General features: G+C 42.3%; 15 non-coding genes across 15 annotated transcripts; all 15 read right to left on the bottom strand.

Moving 5' to 3' along the window:
* Positions 1-469: 469 nt before the first annotated feature.
* Positions 470-543, bottom strand: TRNAI-AAU (transfer RNA isoleucine (anticodon AAU)). The gene has a single exon. It is a non-coding gene; the product is annotated as a tRNA-Ile (tRNA).
* A 548-nt stretch (positions 544-1,091) lies between these two features.
* On the bottom strand, positions 1,092-1,165 carry TRNAI-AAU (transfer RNA isoleucine (anticodon AAU)). Its single transcript has one exon. It is a non-coding gene; the product is annotated as a tRNA-Ile (tRNA).
* A 725-nt stretch (positions 1,166-1,890) lies between these two features.
* TRNAI-AAU (transfer RNA isoleucine (anticodon AAU)) lies at positions 1,891-1,964 on the bottom strand. The gene has a single exon. It is a non-coding gene; the product is annotated as a tRNA-Ile (tRNA).
* A 1,005-nt stretch (positions 1,965-2,969) lies between these two features.
* Positions 2,970-3,043, bottom strand: TRNAI-AAU (transfer RNA isoleucine (anticodon AAU)). Its single transcript has one exon. It is a non-coding gene; the product is annotated as a tRNA-Ile (tRNA).
* A 709-nt stretch (positions 3,044-3,752) lies between these two features.
* On the bottom strand, positions 3,753-3,826 carry TRNAI-AAU (transfer RNA isoleucine (anticodon AAU)). The gene has a single exon. It is a non-coding gene; the product is annotated as a tRNA-Ile (tRNA).
* Positions 3,827-4,880: 1,054 nt separating this feature from the next.
* TRNAI-AAU (transfer RNA isoleucine (anticodon AAU)) lies at positions 4,881-4,954 on the bottom strand. The gene has a single exon. It is a non-coding gene; the product is annotated as a tRNA-Ile (tRNA).
* A 548-nt stretch (positions 4,955-5,502) lies between these two features.
* Positions 5,503-5,576, bottom strand: TRNAI-AAU (transfer RNA isoleucine (anticodon AAU)). The gene has a single exon. It is a non-coding gene; the product is annotated as a tRNA-Ile (tRNA).
* A 725-nt stretch (positions 5,577-6,301) lies between these two features.
* On the bottom strand, positions 6,302-6,375 carry TRNAI-AAU (transfer RNA isoleucine (anticodon AAU)). The gene has a single exon. It is a non-coding gene; the product is annotated as a tRNA-Ile (tRNA).
* A 1,005-nt stretch (positions 6,376-7,380) lies between these two features.
* Positions 7,381-7,454, bottom strand: TRNAI-AAU (transfer RNA isoleucine (anticodon AAU)). Its single transcript has one exon. It is a non-coding gene; the product is annotated as a tRNA-Ile (tRNA).
* Positions 7,455-8,499: 1,045 nt separating this feature from the next.
* On the bottom strand, positions 8,500-8,573 carry TRNAI-AAU (transfer RNA isoleucine (anticodon AAU)). The gene has a single exon. It is a non-coding gene; the product is annotated as a tRNA-Ile (tRNA).
* A 1,523-nt stretch (positions 8,574-10,096) lies between these two features.
* On the bottom strand, positions 10,097-10,170 carry TRNAI-AAU (transfer RNA isoleucine (anticodon AAU)). Its single transcript has one exon. It is a non-coding gene; the product is annotated as a tRNA-Ile (tRNA).
* Positions 10,171-11,961: 1,791 nt separating this feature from the next.
* TRNAI-AAU (transfer RNA isoleucine (anticodon AAU)) lies at positions 11,962-12,035 on the bottom strand. The gene has a single exon. It is a non-coding gene; the product is annotated as a tRNA-Ile (tRNA).
* Positions 12,036-12,760: 725 nt separating this feature from the next.
* Positions 12,761-12,834, bottom strand: TRNAI-AAU (transfer RNA isoleucine (anticodon AAU)). The gene has a single exon. It is a non-coding gene; the product is annotated as a tRNA-Ile (tRNA).
* Positions 12,835-13,838: 1,004 nt separating this feature from the next.
* TRNAI-AAU (transfer RNA isoleucine (anticodon AAU)) lies at positions 13,839-13,912 on the bottom strand. Its single transcript has one exon. It is a non-coding gene; the product is annotated as a tRNA-Ile (tRNA).
* A 1,005-nt stretch (positions 13,913-14,917) lies between these two features.
* TRNAI-AAU (transfer RNA isoleucine (anticodon AAU)) lies at positions 14,918-14,991 on the bottom strand. Its single transcript has one exon. It is a non-coding gene; the product is annotated as a tRNA-Ile (tRNA).
* Positions 14,992-17,947: the final 2,956 nt, after the last annotated feature.

Here is a 17,947-nt window from a genome sequence, read left to right as displayed (position 1 = left end):
ACAGCAGTACTGACCTGTGACCATTTATGGACTGCTGCTTCCAACAAAACAGCAAACTTGTCATAGTAAATCTAAAGCTGTGGGTGGGAATTCTGCATCAATCTCATGCTTCTGCAGAAATATTTCCCAAATTGACAAAGTGGCCAATACTGGGATCAAATTCGCTAACTTGGCGTGATTAGCACCATGCTCAGTCAGAAAAAGTATGCCTTCTGACTGGAGCATAGGAGGGAGGCCAGTTGCAGGGGGGAGTTTTCTTCCCTTGAAAGAAAATGCCTAACTCATTCACAAATACAACCCTTATCCTCACAACAACATTGGTTATGTCCGCAGTAGTACTGACCCGTGACTATGTATGCAGAGCTGCTTCCAACAAAACAGCAATCTTGTGTTAGTAACTCTAAAGCTGTGAGTGCCAATTCTGCATCAATCTCATCCTTCTGCAGAAATATTTCCCAAAATGACAAAGTGGCCAATACGGGGATCGAACCCGTGACCTTGGCGTTATTAGCACCACCCTCTAACCAACTGAGCTAACCGGCCAGCTGAGAGTCTTTTTCCCTTGGAAAAAAATGCCTAACTCATTCACACATAAAACCCTTATCCTCACAACAACCTAAAGAAAAACTACATGTGATCTGAAGGAAATTCATGAATATGACAATTATCTTCAAACTGACTTGTATCCTGCATCACATTTAAGTAGAACTGGGACAAAGAAGGTTCTAATGCTTCTGCAGACATTTTTCCCAAATTGACAAAGTGGCCAATACTGGGATCAAATTCGCTAACTTGGCGTGATTAGCACCATGCTCAGTCAGAAAAAGTATGCTTCTGACTGGAGCATAGGAGGGAGGCCAGTTGCAGGGGGGAGTTTTCTTTCCTTGAAAGAAAATGCCTAACTCATTCACAAATACAACCCTTATCCTCACAACAACATTGGTTATGTCCACAGCATTACTGACCCGTGACTATGTATGCACAGCTGCTTCCAACAAAACAGCAATCTTGTGTTAGTAACTCTAAAGCTGTGAGTGCCAATTCTGCATCAATCTCATCCTTCTGCAGAAATATTTCCCAAAATGACAAAGTGGCCAATACGGGGATCGAACCCGTGACCTTGGCGTTATTAGCACCACGCTCTAACCAACTGAGCTAACCGGCCAGCTGAGAGGAATATTTCTGACTGGACCATAAGAGGGAGGCCAGTTGCAGGGGGATTTTTTCTTCCCTTGGAAAAAAAATGCCTAACTCATTCACACATAAAACCCTTATCCTCACAACAACCTAAAGAAAAACTACATGTGATCTGAAGGAAATTCATGAATATGACAATTATCTTCAAACTGACTTGTAGCCTGCATCACATTTAAGTAGAACTGGGACAAAGAAGGTTAAATGCATCTCATTGGTCATTTCCCACAGCAGTACTGACCTGTGACCATTTATGGACTGCTGCTTCCAACAAAACAGCAAACTAGTCATAGTAAATCTAAAGCTGTGGGTGGGAATTCTGCATCAATCTCATGCTTCTGCAGAAATATTTCCCAAATTGACAAAGTGGCCAATACTGGGATCAAATTCGCTAACTTGGCTTGATTAGAACCATGCTCAGTCAGAAAAAGTATGCCTTCTGACTGGAGCATAGGAGGGAGGCCAGTTGCAGGGGGGAGTTTTCTTCCTTTGAAAGAAAATGCCTAACTCATTCACAAATACAACCCTTATCCTCACAACAACATTGGTTATGTCCGCAGCAGTACTGACCCGTGACTATGTATGCACAGCTGCTTCCAACAAAACAGCAATCTTGTGTTAGTAACTCTAAAGCTGTGAGTGCCAATTCTGCATCAATCTCATCCTTCTGCAGAAATATTTCCCAAAATGACAAAGTGGCCAATACGGGGATCGAACCCGTGACCTTGGCGTTATTAGCACCACGTTCTAACCAACTGAGCTAACCGGCCAGCTGAGAGTCTTTTTCCCTTGGAAAAAAATGCCTAACTCATTTACACATAAAACCCTTATCCTCACAACAACCTAAAGAAAAACTACATGTGATCTGAAGGAAATTCATGAATATGACAATTATCTTCAAACTGACTTGTATCCTGCATCACATTTAAGTAGAACTGGGACAAAGAAGGTTAAATGCATCTCATTGGTCATTTCCCACAGCAGTACTGACCTGTGACCATTTATGGACTGCTGCTTCCAACAAAACAGCAAACTTGTCATAGTAAATCTAAAGCTGTGGGTGGGAATTCTGCATCAATCTCATGCTTCTGCAGAAATATTTCCCAAATTGACAAAGTGGCCAATACTGGGATCAAATTCGCTAACTTGGCGTGATTAGCACCATGCTCAGTCAGAAAAAGTATGCCTTCTGACTGGAGCATAGGAGGGAGGCCAGTTGCAGGGGGGAGTTTTCTTCCCTTGAAAGAAAATGCCTAACTCATTCACAAATACAACCCTTATCCTCACAACAACATTGGTTATGTCCGCAGTAGTACTGACCCGTGACTATGTATGCAGAGCTGCTTCCAACAAAACAGCAATCTTGTGTTAGTAACTCTAAAGCTGTGAGTGCCAATTCTGCATCAATCTCATCCTTCTGCAGAAATATTTCCCAAATTGACAAAGTGGCCAATACTGGGATCAAATTCGCTAACTTGGCGTGATTAGCACCATGCTCAGTCAGAAAAAGTAAGCCTTCTGACTGGAGCATAGGAGGGAGGCCAGTTGCAGGGGGGAGTTTTCTTCCCTTGAAAGAAAATGCCTAACTCATTCACAAATACAACCCTTATCCTCACAACAACATTGGTTATGTCCGCAGCAGTACTGACCCGTGACTATGTATGCACAGCTGCTTCCAACAAAACAGCAATCTTGTGTTAGTAACTCTAAAGCTGTGAGTGCCAATTCTGCATCAATCTCATGCTTCTGCAGAAATATTTCCCAAAATGACAAAGTGGCCAATACGGGGATCGAACCCGTGACCTTGGCGTTATTAGCACCACGCTCTAACCAACTGAGCTAACAGGCATATTTCTAACTGGAGCATAAGAGGGAGGCCAGTTGCAGGGGGATTTTTTCTTCCCTTGGAAAAAAAATGCCTAACTCATTCACACAGACAACCCTTATCCTCACAAAAACCTAAAGAAAAACTCCATGTGATCTGAAGGAAATTCATGAATATTACAATTATCTTCAAACTGACTTGTGGCCTGCATCACATTTAAGTAGTACTGCGACAAAGAAGGTTAAATGCATCTCATTGGTCATTTCCCACAGCAGTACTGACCTGTGACCATTTATGGACTGCTGCTTCCAACAAAACAGCAAACTTGTCATAGTAAATCTAAAGCTGTGGGTGGGAATTCTGCATCAATCTAATGCTTCTGCAGACATTTTTCCCAAATTGACAAAGTGGCCAATACTGGGATCAAATTCGCTAACTTGGCGTGATTAGCACCATGCTCAGTCAGAAAAAGTATGCTTCTGACTGGAGCATAGGAGGGAGGCCAGTTGCAGGGGGGAGTTTTCTTTCCTTGAAAGAAAATGCCTAACTCATTCACAAATACAACCCTTATCCTCACAACATTGGGTATGTCCGCAGCAGTACTGACCCGTGACTATGTATGCACAGCTGCTTCCAACAAAACAGCAATCTTGTGTTAGTAACTCTAAAGCTGTGAGTGCCAATTCTGCATCAATCTCATCCTTCTGCAGAAATATTTCCCAAAATGACAAAGTGGCCAATACGGGGATCGAACCCGTGACCTTGGCGTTATTAGCACCACGCTCTAACCAACTGAGCTAACCGGCCAGCTGAGAGGCATATTTCTGACTGGACCATAAGAGGGAGGCCAGTTGCAGGGGGGTTTTTTCTTCCCCTGGAAAAAAAATGCCTAACTCATTCACACATAAAACCCTTATCCTCACAACAACCTAAAGAAAAACGACATGTGATCTGAAGGAAATTCATGAATATGACAATTATCTTCAAACTGACTTGTAGCCTGCATCACATTTAAGTAGAACTGGGACAAAGAAGGTTAAATGCATCTCATTGGTCATTTCCCACAGCAGTACTGACCTGTGACCATTTATGGACTGCTGCTTCCAACAAAACAGCAAACTAGTCATAGTAAATCTAAAGCTGTGGGTGGGAATTCTGCATCAATCACATGCTTCTGCAGAAATATTTCCCAAATTGACAAAGTGGCCAATACTGGGATCAAATTCGCTAACTTGGCTTGATTAGCACCATGCTCAGTCAGAAAAAGTATGCCTTCTGATTGGAGCATAGGAGGGAAGCCAGTTGCAGGGGGGAGTTTTCTTCCTTTGAAAGAAAATGCCTAACTCATTCACAAATACAACCCTTATCCTCACAACAACATTGGTTATGTCCGCAGCAGTACTGACCCGTGACTATGTATGCACAGCTGCTTCCAACAAAACAGCAATCTTGTGTTAGTAACTCTAAAGCTGTGAGTGCCAATTCAGCATCAATCTCATCCTTCTGCAGAAATATTTCCCAAATTGACAAAGTGGCCAATACTGGGATCAAATTCGCTAACTTGGCGTGATTAGCACCATGCTCAGTCAGAAAAAGTAAGCCTTCTGACTGGAGCATAGGAGGGAGGCCAGTTGCAGGGGGGAGTTTCCTTCCCTTGAAAGAAAATGCCTAACTCATTCACAAATACAACCCTTATCCTCACAACAACATTGGTTATGTCCGCAGCAGTACTGACCCGTGACTATGTATGCACAGCTGCTTCCAACAAAACAGCAATCTTGTGTTAGTAACTCTAAAGCTGTGAGTGCCAATTCTGCATCAATCTCATGCTTCTGCAGAAATATTTCCCAAAATGACAAAGTGGCCAATACGGGGATCGAACCCGTGACCGTGGCGTTATTAGCACCATGCTCTAACCAACTGAGCTAACCGGCCAGCTGAGAGTCTTTTTCCCTTGGAAAAAAATGCCTAACTCATTCACACATAAAACCCTTATCCTCACAACAACCTAAAGAAAAACTACATGTGATCTGAAGGAAATTCATGAATATGACAATTATCTTCAAACTGACTTGTATCCTGCATCACATTTAAGTAGAACTGGGACAAAGAAGGTTCTAATGCTTCTGCAGACATTTTTCCCAAATTGACAAAGTGGCCAATACTGGGATCAAATTCGCTAACTTGGCGTGATTAGCACCATGCTCAGTCAGAAAAAGTATGCTTCTGACTGGAGCATAGGAGGGAGGCCAGTTGCAGGGGGGAGTTTTCTTTCCTTGAAAGAAAATGCCTAACTCATTCACAAATACAACCCTTATCCTCACAACAACATTGGTTATGTCCACAGCATTACTGACCCGTGACTATGTATGCACAGCTGCTTCCAACAAAACAGCAATCTTGTGTTAGTAACTCTAAAGCTGTGAGTGCCAATTCTGCATCAATCTCATCCTTCTGCAGAAATATTTCCCAAAATGACAAAGTGGCCAATAAGGGGATCGAACCCATGACCTTGGCGTTATTAGCACCACGCTCTAACCAACTGAGCTAACCGGCCAGCTGAGAGGAATATTTCTGACTGGACCATAAGAGGGAGGCCAGTTGCAGGGGGATTTTTTCTTCCCTTGGAAAAAAAATGCCTAACTCATTCACACATAAAACCCTTATCCTCACAACAACCTAAAGAAAAACTACATGTGATCTGAAGGAAATTCATGAATATGACAATTATCTTCAAACTGACTTGTAGCCTGCATCACATTTAAGTAGAACTGGGACAAAGAAGGTTAAATGCATCTCATTGGTCATTTCCCACAGCAGTACTGACCTGTGACCATTTATGGACTGCTGCTTCCAACAAAACAGCAAACTAGTCATAGTAAATCTAAAGCTGTGGGTGGGAATTCTGCATCAATCTCATGCTTCTGCAGAAATATTTCCCAAATTGACAAAGTGGCCAATACTGGGATCAAATTCGCTAACTTGGCTTGATTAGAACCATGCTCAGTCAGAAAAAGTATGCATTCTGACGGGAGCATAGGAGGGAGGCCAGTTGCAGGGGGGAGTTTTCTTCCTTTGAAAGAAAATGCCTAACTCATTCACAAATACAACCCTTATCCTCACAACAACATTGGTTATGTCCGCAGCAGTACTGACCCGTGACTATGTATGCACAGCTGCTTCCAACAAAACAGCAATCTTGTGTTAGTAACTCTAAAGCTGTGAGTGCCAATTCTGCATCAATCTCATCCTTCTGCAGAAATATTTCCCAAAATGACAAAGTGGCCAATACGGGGATCGAACCCGTGACCTTGGCGTTATTAGCACCACGCTCTAACCAACTGAGCTAACCGGCCAGCTGAGAGTCCTTTTCCCTTGGAAAAAAATGCCTAACTCATTCACACATAAAACCCTTATCCTCACAACAACCTAAAGAAAAACTACATGTGATCTGAAGGAAATTCATGAATATGACAATTATCTTCAAACTGACTTGTATCCTGCATCACATTTAAGTAGAACTGGGACAAAGAAGGTTAAATGCATCTCATTGGTCATTTCCCACAGCAGTACTGACCTGTGACCATTTATGGACTGCTGCTTCCAACAAAACAGCAAACTTGTCATAGTAAATCTAAAGCTGTGGGTGGGAATTCTGCATCAATCTCATGCTTCTGCAGAAATATTTCCCAAATTGACAAAGTGGCCAATACTGGGATCAAATTCGCTAACTTGGCGTGATTAGCACCATGCTCAGTCAGAAAAAGTATGCCTTCTGACTGGAGCATAGGAGGGAGGCCAGTTGCAGGGGGGAGTTTTCTTCCCTTGAAAGAAAATGCCTAACTCATTCACAAATACAACCCTTATCCTCACAACAACATTGGTTATGTCCGCAGTAGTACTGACCCGTGACTATGTATGCAGAGCTGCTTCCAACAAAACAGCAATCTTGTGTTAGTAACTCTAAAGCTGTGAGTGCCAATTCTGCATCAATCTCATCCTTCTGCAGAAATATTTCCCAAATTGACAAAGTGGCCAATACTGGGATCAAATTTGCTAACTTGGCGTGATTAGCACCATGCTCAGTCAGAAAAAGTAAGCCTTCTGACTGGAGCATAGGAGGGAGGCCAGTTGCAGGGGGGAGTTTTCTTCCCTTGAAAGAAAATGCCTAACTCATTCACAAATACAACCCTTATCCTCACAACAACATTGGTTATGTCCGCAGCAGTACTGACCCGTGACTATGTATGCACAGCTGCTTCCAACAAAACAGCAATCTTGTGTTAGTAACTCTAAAGCTGTGAGTGCCAATTCTGCATCAATCTCATGCTTCTGCAGAAATATTTCCCAAAATGACAAAGTGGCCAATACGGGGATCGAACCCGTGACCTTGGCGTTATTAGCACCACGCTCTAACCAACTGAGCTAACAGGCATATTTCTAACTGGAGCATAAGAGGGAGGCCAGTTGCAGGGGGATTTTTTCTTCCCTTGGAAAAGAAATGCCTAACTCATTCACACAGACAACCCTTATCCTCACAACAACCTAAAGAAAAACTCCATGTGATCTGAAGGAAATTCATGAATATTACAATTATCTTCAAACTGAATTGTGGCCTGCATCACATTTAAGTAGTACTGCGACAAAGAAGGTTAAATGCATCTCATTGGTCATTTCCCACAGCAGTACTGACCTGTGACCATTTATGGACTGCTGCTTCCAACAAAACAGCAAACTTGTCATAGTAAATCTAAAGCTGTGGGTGGGAATTCTGCATCAATCTAATGCTTCTGCAGACATTTTTCCCAAATTGACAAAGTGGCCAATACTGGGATCAAATTCGCTAACTTGGCGTGATTAGCACCATGCTCAGTCAGAAAAAGTATGCTTCTGACTGGAGCATAGGAGGGAGGCCAGTTGCAGGGGGGAGTTTTCTTTCCTTGAAAGAAAATGCCTAACTCATTCACAAATACAACCCTTATCCTCACAACATTGGTTATGTCCGCAGCAGTACTGACCCGTGACTATGTATGCACAGCTGCTTCCAACAAAACAGCAATCTTGTGTTAGTAACTCTAAAGCTGTGAGTGCCAATTCTGCATCAATCTCATCCTTCTGCAGAAATATTTCCCAAAATGACAAAGTGGCCAATACGGGGATCGAACCCGTGACCTTGGCGCCACGCTCTAACCAACTGAGCTAACCGGCCAGCTGAGAGGCATATTTCTGACTGGACCATAAGAGGGAGGCCAGTTGCAGGGGGGAGTTTTCTTTCCTTGAAAGAAAATGCCTAACTCATTCACAAATACAACCCTTATCCTCACAACATTGGTTATGTCCGCAGCAGTACTGACCCGTGACTATGTATGCACAGCTGCTTCCAACAAAACAGCAATCTTGTGTTAGTAACTCTAAAGCTGTGAGTGCCAATTCTGCATCAATCTCATCCTTCTGCAGAAATATTTCCCAAAATGACAAAGTGGCCAATATGGGGATCGAACCCGTGACCTTGGCGTTATTAGCACCACGCTCTAACCAACTGAGCTAACCGGCCAGCTGAGAGTCATATTTCTGACTGGACCATAAGAGGGAGGCCAGTTGCAGGGGGATTTTTTCTTCCCTTGGAAAAAAAATGCCTAACTCATTCACACATAAAACCCTTATCCTCACAACAACCTAAAGAAAAACTACATGTGATCTGAAGGAAATTCATGAATATGACAATTATCTTCAAACTGACTTGTAGCCTGCATCACATTTAAGTAGAACTGGGACAAAGAAGGTTAAATGCATCTCATTGGTCATTTCCCACAGCAGTACTGACCTGTGACCATTTATGGACTGCTGCTTCCAACAAAACAGCAAACTAGTCATAGTAAATCTAAAGCTGTGGGTGGGAATTCTGCATCAATCACATGCTTCTACAGAAATATTTCCCAAATTGACAAAGTGGCCAATACTGGGATCAAATTCGCTAACTTGGCGTGATTAGCACCATGCTCAGTCAGAAAAAGTATGCTTCTGACTGGAGCATAGGAGGGAGGCCAGTTGCAGGGGGGAGTTTTCTTTCCTTGAAAGAAAATGCCTAACTCATTCACAAATACAACCCTTATCCTCACAACAACATTGGTTATGTCCGCAGCAGTACTGACCCGTGACTATGTATGCACAGCTGCTTCCAACAAAACAGCAATCTTGTGTTAGTAACTCTAAAGCTGTGAGTGCCAATTCTGCATCAATCTCATCCTTCTGCAGAAATATTTCCCAAAATGACAAAGTGGCCAATACAGGGATCGAACCCGTGACCTTGGCGTTATTAGCACCACGCTCTAACCAACTGAGCTAACCTGCCAGCTGAGAGATATATTTCTAACTGGAGCATAAGAGGGAGGCCAGTTGCAGGGGGATTTTTTCTTCCCTTGGAAAAAAAATGCCTAACTCATTCACAAAGACAACCCTTATCCTCACAACAACCTAAAGAAAAACTACATGTGATCTGAAGGAAATTCATGAATATGACATTTATCTTCAAACTGACTTGTAGCCTGCATCACGTTTAAGTAGAACTGGGACAAAGAAGGTTAAATGCATCTCATTGGTCATTTCCCACAGCAGTACTGACCTGTGACCATTTATGGACTGCTGCTTCCAACAAAACAGCAAACTTGTCATAGTAAATCTAAAGCTGTGGGTGGGAATTCTGCATCAATCTCATGCTTCTGCAGAAATATTTCCCAAATTGACAAAGTGGCCAATACTGGGATCAAATTCGCTAACTTGGCTTGATTAGAACCATGCTCAGTCAGAAAAAGTATGCCTTCTGACTGGAGCATAGGAGGGAGGCCAGTTGCAGGGGGGAGTTTTCTTCCTTTGAAAGAAAATGCCTAACTCATTCACAAATACAACCCTTATCCTCACAACAACATTGGTTATGTCCGCAGCAGTACTGACCCGTGACTATGTATGCACAGCTGCTTCCAACAAAACAGCAATCTTGTGTTAGTAACTCTAAAGCTGTGAGTGCCAATTCTGCATCAATCTCATCCTTCTGCAGAAATATTTCCCAAAATGACAAAGTGGCCAATACGGGGATCGAACCCGTGACCTTGGCGTTATTAGCACCACGCTCTAACCAACTGAGCTAACCGGCCAGCTGAGAGTCTTTTTCCCTTGGAAAAAAATGCCTAACTCATTCACACATAAAACCCTTATCCTCACAACAACCTAAAGAAAAACTACATGTGATCTGAAGGAAATTCATGAATATGACAATTATCTTCAAACTGACTTGTATCCTGCATCACATTTAAGTAGAACTGGGACAAAGAAGGTTAAATGCATCTCATTGGTCATTTCCCACAGCAGTACTGACCTGTGACCATTTATGGACTGCTGCTTCCAACAAAACAGCAAACTTGTCATAGTAAATCTAAAGCTGTGGGTGGGAATTCTGCATCAATCTCATGCTTCTGCAGAAATATTTCCCAAATTGACAAAGTGGCCAATACTGGGATCAAATTCGCTAACTTGGCGTGATTAGCACCATGCTCAGTCAGAAAAAGTATGCCTTCTGACTGGAGCATAGGAGGGAGGCCAGTTGCAGGGGGGAGTTTTCTTCCCTTGAAAGAAAATGCCTAACTCATTCACAAATACAACCCTTATCCTCACAACAACATTGGTTATGTCCGCAGTAGTACTGAACCGTGACTATGTATGCAGAGCTGCTTCCAACAAAACAGCAATCTTGTGTTAGTAAACTCTAAAGCTGTGAGTGCCAATTCTGCATCAATCTCATCCTTCTGCAGAAATATTTCCCAAATTGACAAAGTGGCCAATACTGGGATCAAATTTGCTAACTTGGCGTGATTAGCACCATGCTCAGTCAGAAAAAGTAAGCCTTCTGACTGGAGCATAGGAGGGAGGCCAGTTGCAGGGGGGAGTTTTCTTCCCTTGAAAGAAAATGCCTAACTCATTCACAAATACAACCCTTATCCTCACAACAACATTGGTTATGTCCGCAGCAGTACTGACCCGTGACTATGTATGCACAGCTGCTTCCAACAAAACAGCAATCTTGTGTTAGTAACTCTAAAGCTGTGAGTGCCAATTCTGCATCAATCTCATGCTTCTGCAGAAATATTTCCCAAAATGACAAAGTGGCCAACCCGTGACCTTGGCGTTATTAGCACCACGCTCTAACCAACTGAGCTAACCAGCCAGCTGAGAGGCATATTTCTAACTGGAGCATAAGAGGGAGGCCAGTTGCAGGGGGAGTTTTTCTTCCCTTGGAAAAAAAATGCCTAACTCATTCACACAGACAACCCTTATCCTCACAACAACCTAAAGAAAAACTCCATGTGATCTGAAGGAAATTCATGAATATTACAATTATCTTCAAACTGACTTGTGGCCTGCATCACATTTAAGTAGTACTGCGACAAAGAAGGTTAAATGCATCTCATTGGTCATTTCCCACAGCAGTACTGACCTGTGACCATTTATGGACTGCTGCTTCCAACAAAACAGCAAACTTGTCATAGTAAATCTAAAGCTGTGGGTGGGAATTCTGCATCAATCTAATGCTTCTGCAGACATTTTTCCCAAATTGACAAAGTGGCCAATACTGGGATCAAATTCGCTAACTTGGCGTGATTAGCACCATGCTCAGTCAGAAAAAGTATGTTTCTGACTGGAGCATAGGAGGGAGGCCAGTTGCAGGGGGGAGTTTTCTTTCCTTGAAAGAAAATGCCTAACTCATTCACAAATACAACCCTTATCCTCACAACAACATTGGTTATGTCCGCAGCAGTACTGACCCGTGACTATATATGCACAGCTGCTTCCAACAAAACAGCAATCTTGTGTTAGTAACTCTAAAGCTGTGAGTGCCAATTCTGCATCAATCTCATCCTTCTGCAGAAATATTTCCCAAAATGACAAAGTGGCCAATACGGGGATCGAACCCGTGACCTTGGTGTTATTAGCACCACGCTCTAACCAACTGAGCTAACCGGCCAGCTGAGAGGAATATTTCTGACTGGACCATAAGAGGGAGGCCAGTTGCAGGGGGATTTTTTCTTCCCTTGGAAAAAAAATGCCTAACTCATTCACACATAAAACCCTTATCCTCACAACAACCTAAAGAAAAACTACATGTGATCTGAAGGAAATTCATGAATATGACAATTATCTTCAAACTGACTTGTAGCCTGCATCACATTTAAGTAGAACTGGGACAAAGAAGGTTAAATGCATCTCATTGGTCATTTCCCACAGCAGTACTGACCTGTGACCATTTATGGACTGCTGCTTCCAACAAAACAGCAAACTAGTCATAGTAAATCTAAAGCTGTGGGTGGGAATTCTGCATCAATCACATGCTTCTACAGAAATATTTCCCAAATTGACAAAGTGGCCAATACTGGGATCAAATTCGCTAACTTGGCTTGATTAGCACCATGCTCAGTCAGAAAAAGTATGCCTTCTGACTGGAGCATAGGAGGGAGGCCAGTTGCAGGGGGGAGTTTTCTTCCTTTGAAAGAAAATGCCTAACTCATTCACAAATACAACCCTTATCCTCACAACAACATTGGTTATGTCCGCAGCAGTACTGACCCGTGACTATGTATGCACAGCTGCTTCCAACAAAACAGCAATCTTGTGTTAGTAACTCTAAAGCTGTGAGTGCCAATTCTGCATCAATCTCATCCTTCTGCAGAAATATTTCCCAAAATGACAAAGTGGCCAATACGGGGATCGAACCCGTGACCTTGGCGTTATTAGCACCACGCTCTAACCAACTGAGCTAACCGGCCAGCTGAGAGTCTTTTTCCCTTGGAAAAAAATGCCTAACTCATTCACACATAAAACCCTTATCCTCACAACAACCTAAAGAAAAACTACATGTGATCTGAAGGAAATTCATGAATATGACAATTATCTTCAAACTGACTTGTATCCTGCATCACATTTAAGTAGAACTGGGACAAAGAAGGTTAAATGCATCTCATTGGTCATTTCCCACAGCAGTACTGACCTGTGACCATTTATGGACTGCTGCTTCCAACAAAACAGCAAACTTGTCATAGTAAATCTAAAGCTGTGGGTGGGAATTCTGCATCAATCTCATGCTTCTTCAGAAATATTTCCCAAATTGACAAAGTGGCCAATACTGGGATCAAATTCGCTAACTTGGCGTGATTAGCACCATGCTCAGTCAGAAAAAGTATGCCTTCTGACTGGAGCATAGGAGGGAGGCCAGTTGCAGGGGGGATTTTCTTCCCTTGAAAGAAAATGCCTAACTCATTCACAAATACAACCCTTATCCTCACAACAACATTGGTTATGTCCGCAGTAGTACTGATCCGTGACTATGTATGCACAGCTGCTTCCAACAAAACAGCAATCTTGTGTTAGTAACTCTAAAGCTGTGAGTGCCAATTCTGCATCAATCTCATCCTTCTGCAGAAATATTTCCCAAATTGACAAAGTGGCCAATACTGGGATCAAATTCGCTAACTTGGCGTGATTAGCACCATGCTCAGTCAGAAAAAGTAAGCCTTCTGACTGGAGCATAGGAGGGAGGCCAGTTGCAGGGGGGAGTTTCCTTCCCTTGAAAGAAAATGCCTAACTCATTCACAAATACAACCCTTATCCTCACAACAACATTGGTTATGTCCGCAGCAGTACTGACCCGTGACTATGTATGCACAGCTGCTTCCAACAAAACAGCAATCTTGTGTTAGTAACTCTAAAGCTGTGAGTGCCAATTCTGCATCAATCTCATCCTTCTGCAGAAATATTTCCCAAAATGACAAAGTGGCCAATACGGGGATCGAACCCGTGACCTTGGCGTTATTAGCACCACGCTCTAACCAACTGAGCTAACCGGCCAGCTGAGAGTCCTTTTCCCTTGGAAAAAAATGCCTAACTCATTCACACATAAAACCCTTATCCTCACAACAACCTAAAGAAAAACTACATGTGATCTGAAGGAAATTCATGAATATGACAATTATCTTCAAACTGACTTGTATCCTGCATCACATTTAAGTAGAACTGGGACAAAGAAGGTTAAATGCATCTCATTGGTCATTTCCCACAGCAGTACTGACCTGTGACCATTTATGGACTGCTGCTTCCAACAAAACAGCAAACTTGTCATAGTAAATCTAAAGCTGTGGGTGGGAATTCTGCATCAATCTCATGCTTCTGCAGAAATATTTCCCAAATTGACAAAGTGGCCAATACTGGGATCAAATTCGCTAACTTGGCGTGATTAGCACCATGCTCAGTCAGAAAAAGTATGCCTTCTGACTGGAGCATAGGAGGGAGGCCAGTTGCAGGGGGGAGTTTTCTTCCCTTGAAAGAAAATGCCTAACTCATTCACAAATACAACCCTTATCCTCACAACAACATTGGTTATGTCCGCAGTAGTACTGACCCGTGACTATGTATGCAGAGCTGCTTCCAACAAAACAGCAATCTTGTGTTAGTAACTCTAAAGCTGTGAGTGCCAATTCTGCATCAATCTCATCCTTCTGCAGAAATATTTCCCAAATTGACAAAGTGGCCAATACTGGGATCAAATTTGCTAACTTGGCGTGATTAGCACCATGCTCAGTCAGAAAAAGTAAGCCTTCTGACTGGAGCATAGGAGGGAGGCCAGTTGCAGGGGGGAGTTTTCTTCCCTTGAAAGAAAATGCCTAACTCATTCACAAATACAACCCTTATCCTCACAACAACATTGGTTATGTCCGCAGCAGTACTGACCCGTGACTATGTATGCACAGCTGCTTCCAACAAAACAGCAATCTTGTGTTAGTAACTCTAAAGCTGTGAGTGCCAATTCTGCATCAATCTCATGCTTCTGCAGAAATATTTCCCAAAATGACAAAGTGGCCAATACGGGGATCGAACCCGTGACCTTGGCGTTATTAGCACCACGCTCTAACCAACTGAGCTAACAGGCATATTTCTAACTGGAGCATAAGAGGGAGGCCAGTTGCAGGGGGATTTTTTCTTCCCTTGGAAAAGAAATGCCTAACTCATTCACACAGACAACCCTTATCCTCACAACAACCTAAAGAAAAACTCCATGTGATCTGAAGGAAATTCATGAATATTACAATTATCTTCAAACTGAATTGTGGCCTGCATCACATTTAAGTAGTACTGCGACAAAGAAGGTTAAATGCATCTCATTGGTCATTTCCCACAGCAGTACTGACCTGTGACCATTTATGGACTGCTGCTTCCAACAAAACAGCAAACTTGTCATAGTAAATCTAAAGCTGTGGGTGGGAATTCTGCATCAATCTAATGCTTCTGCAGACATTTTTCCCAAATTGACAAAGTGGCCAATACTGGGATCAAATTCGCTAACTTGGCGTGATTAGCACCATGCTCAGTCAGAAAAAGTATGCTTCTGACTGGAGCATAGGAGGGAGGCCAGTTGCAGGGGGGAGTTTTCTTTCCTTGAAAGAAAATGCCTAACTCATTCACAAATACAACCCTTATCCTCACAACATTGGTTATGTCCGCAGCAGTACTGACCCGTGACTATGTATGCACAGCTGCTTCCAACAAAACAGCAATCTTGTGTTATGTAAGGATATTTGGCATGTTACTGCACAAGTAGCATTACAGCGCTACTGCACAAGTAGCATTACAGCACTACTGCACAAGTAGCATTTTTTTTTTTGCAGCACCACCACAAGGGTGCGGTGCATTGCTATATGGGTTAACAGATTAACAAGGAAAGACAGACTATTCAGTCAAAAAACGATTTTAACATATAAGATGCAAAGCTATTTTTACAGTTAAAAGCACACGTGTTCATTTAAAAATATGCACACTATTTTTCACCTGAAATGCCTATATTGCTAGAGACACATTTGAAAATTAACAGCTAACATATTAACCATTAACCTGACTAATAAAACCTTATTTTATTATAACTCACTAATAAAATGTGTTCTCTACTGCAGAATTAGGCATATTTTGAAAACCAGTTAAATGAGTGTGCAGATTTTTCCTCTCTTCTCTGCATGATTATCCGTGTTGTTGTGCACAGTAACTGCAGGAGGAAGGAAGTCAGATTTGCAACAATTGCAAATGTATAAGCGAAGCTATTGTTTAAAAGTAGGAGGATGAGAGATGATGGATTTCATTGGAACACGTCATAAAGAGGGCTGAGAGGAAAGTTTTAGTGGGCAGTAGCAGGGAAAAAGACAGGCAGACATCTTTCTGCACTACTGGGGAGAAGACCTGGCTGTGGGGGTGTCCTGCTGCAGTCGAGACTGGGGAAAGCTGAAAGAATTACATTTCCACTGGCAGAGGCTGTCCTATCTGAAAAAGCTGAGAATTCCAGGCAATGACCCCGGCTTGAGAAGGCAAGCGTCCCTTTTCGTTGGAGTTAAGCCAAGAGAGCCACATTCACAGAGAGAATTCTCTAAACAGATAGGGTAATTACCTAACTGGGGGAGCTGTGTGTGTGCACGAAAGTATGCAGTCAGGGTAGAAAAATGAAAGTCCCGTGCGTGTCTTAATCAAGTGCTAATGTTGCAATTTAAGTTCTGTTCTCCGCCACTATAATTGCAGTGTGTCATTGAAAATGCTTTGATTGTTCCCTTTTATTGCTGTAAAGAATGAGATTATGTCTAAATGCAAATTTTATAATACAGAAAATATTTGAAAACAGACGGGTGGTTTATTTTCTATTTACCATTACAATGCCAATGATGTGGGGAGATTTTTAAACAGTGCAATGGTCATTTTAAGACAGATGTGTGTATGTCAGAATCAGTATGAATAATTGTGAGTGACTGTAGTATAACTTGTTGGAGGTACATGAGCCAACGGGAAGAGAGACTCTCTGAACATAGCTCCCTACCGTATATAAGGTAGTGGAAATTACCACAAGACTACCACATATAGCTCTCTGTCGTAAATAAGTCAGTGAGTTTGCCCATGGTGGCGCACCAACACTATCCCTGGAAATTGTGGTTTCCCTAGAATGCAGGTCTGAGGTCTCTCTAGTGATCACACGAAAAATCTAAGCGAAGATAAGGGATTCTGGACATTGGGGCCACAAATAAAACAAGGGAATTATGCTCACCAAAATACCACCAACCACGTATACCAAATATGCAGGTCTGGGTGCTGAAATAATGCATGTCCATTGTATTATTGTTGCACATGGCCAAATCTGAATACAAAGAGTGATTATTGCTAAGTTATTTCTCAGCGGTAATAAAATACCGTCAGGCCCCAAATCTCCACAAAATACCCTACATATTTATGGTGCGTTGGCCGGGAAAGTGATCATAGAGTACCTACTGGGCGTGGCAAGCGTGTCTCACACTGCCATTTGCACATTAAAGGGAACCCATTTTATAATAGCAGTGTGCCACTAGAAACGAATTTCAGAATGTCACAAAGGGAAACCACATTCTCAGATCTAGTGCAATATTTAGAGGCAAAGTTATTTGCACATGGGAATTGGTCTTCGAACAGTACCTTAGAATGGAGTAACCGCATTCAGGGTGAGGTGCAGAAAGAAAAACTAGACAATATTTTTGCAGAAGGCAGCATAATTCAGGTCTGCCTTACAAGATTATTGAATGCAGCCGATAAAAGTGCAGAGAAAGACTGTTTAATACGGCTATGCGGCAAAATATGGTTTATTTTAAACAAGTCACTGCGAATGCAAGAGAATGATACTCAGCTAATTAACAGGTTAAAGACTGAATTAGATGGGGCAAGTAAAAATCAGGAAATGTTGAGAGCAGAATTGGATGTATGCCAAAAAGACATGCAATTAAAATGCAGAGACTTTGATACTCAGTTATCCAAAAACAAGAAACAATTTGAAGATAGTGAGCAAGAATTGACACACTTAAAAGCCTTAGTGGATCACATTAGGCA

The sequence above is a fragment of the Ambystoma mexicanum genome, chromosome 1p, assembly GCF_040938575.1.
Source record: "Ambystoma mexicanum isolate Mex_15411 chromosome 1p, UKY_AmexF1_1, whole genome shotgun sequence".
Taxonomy (NCBI): domain Eukaryota; kingdom Metazoa; phylum Chordata; class Amphibia; order Caudata; family Ambystomatidae; genus Ambystoma; species Ambystoma mexicanum.
The sequence above is the reverse complement of the archived record's forward strand: the minus strand, read 5'-3'. Positions and strand labels throughout refer to the sequence as shown.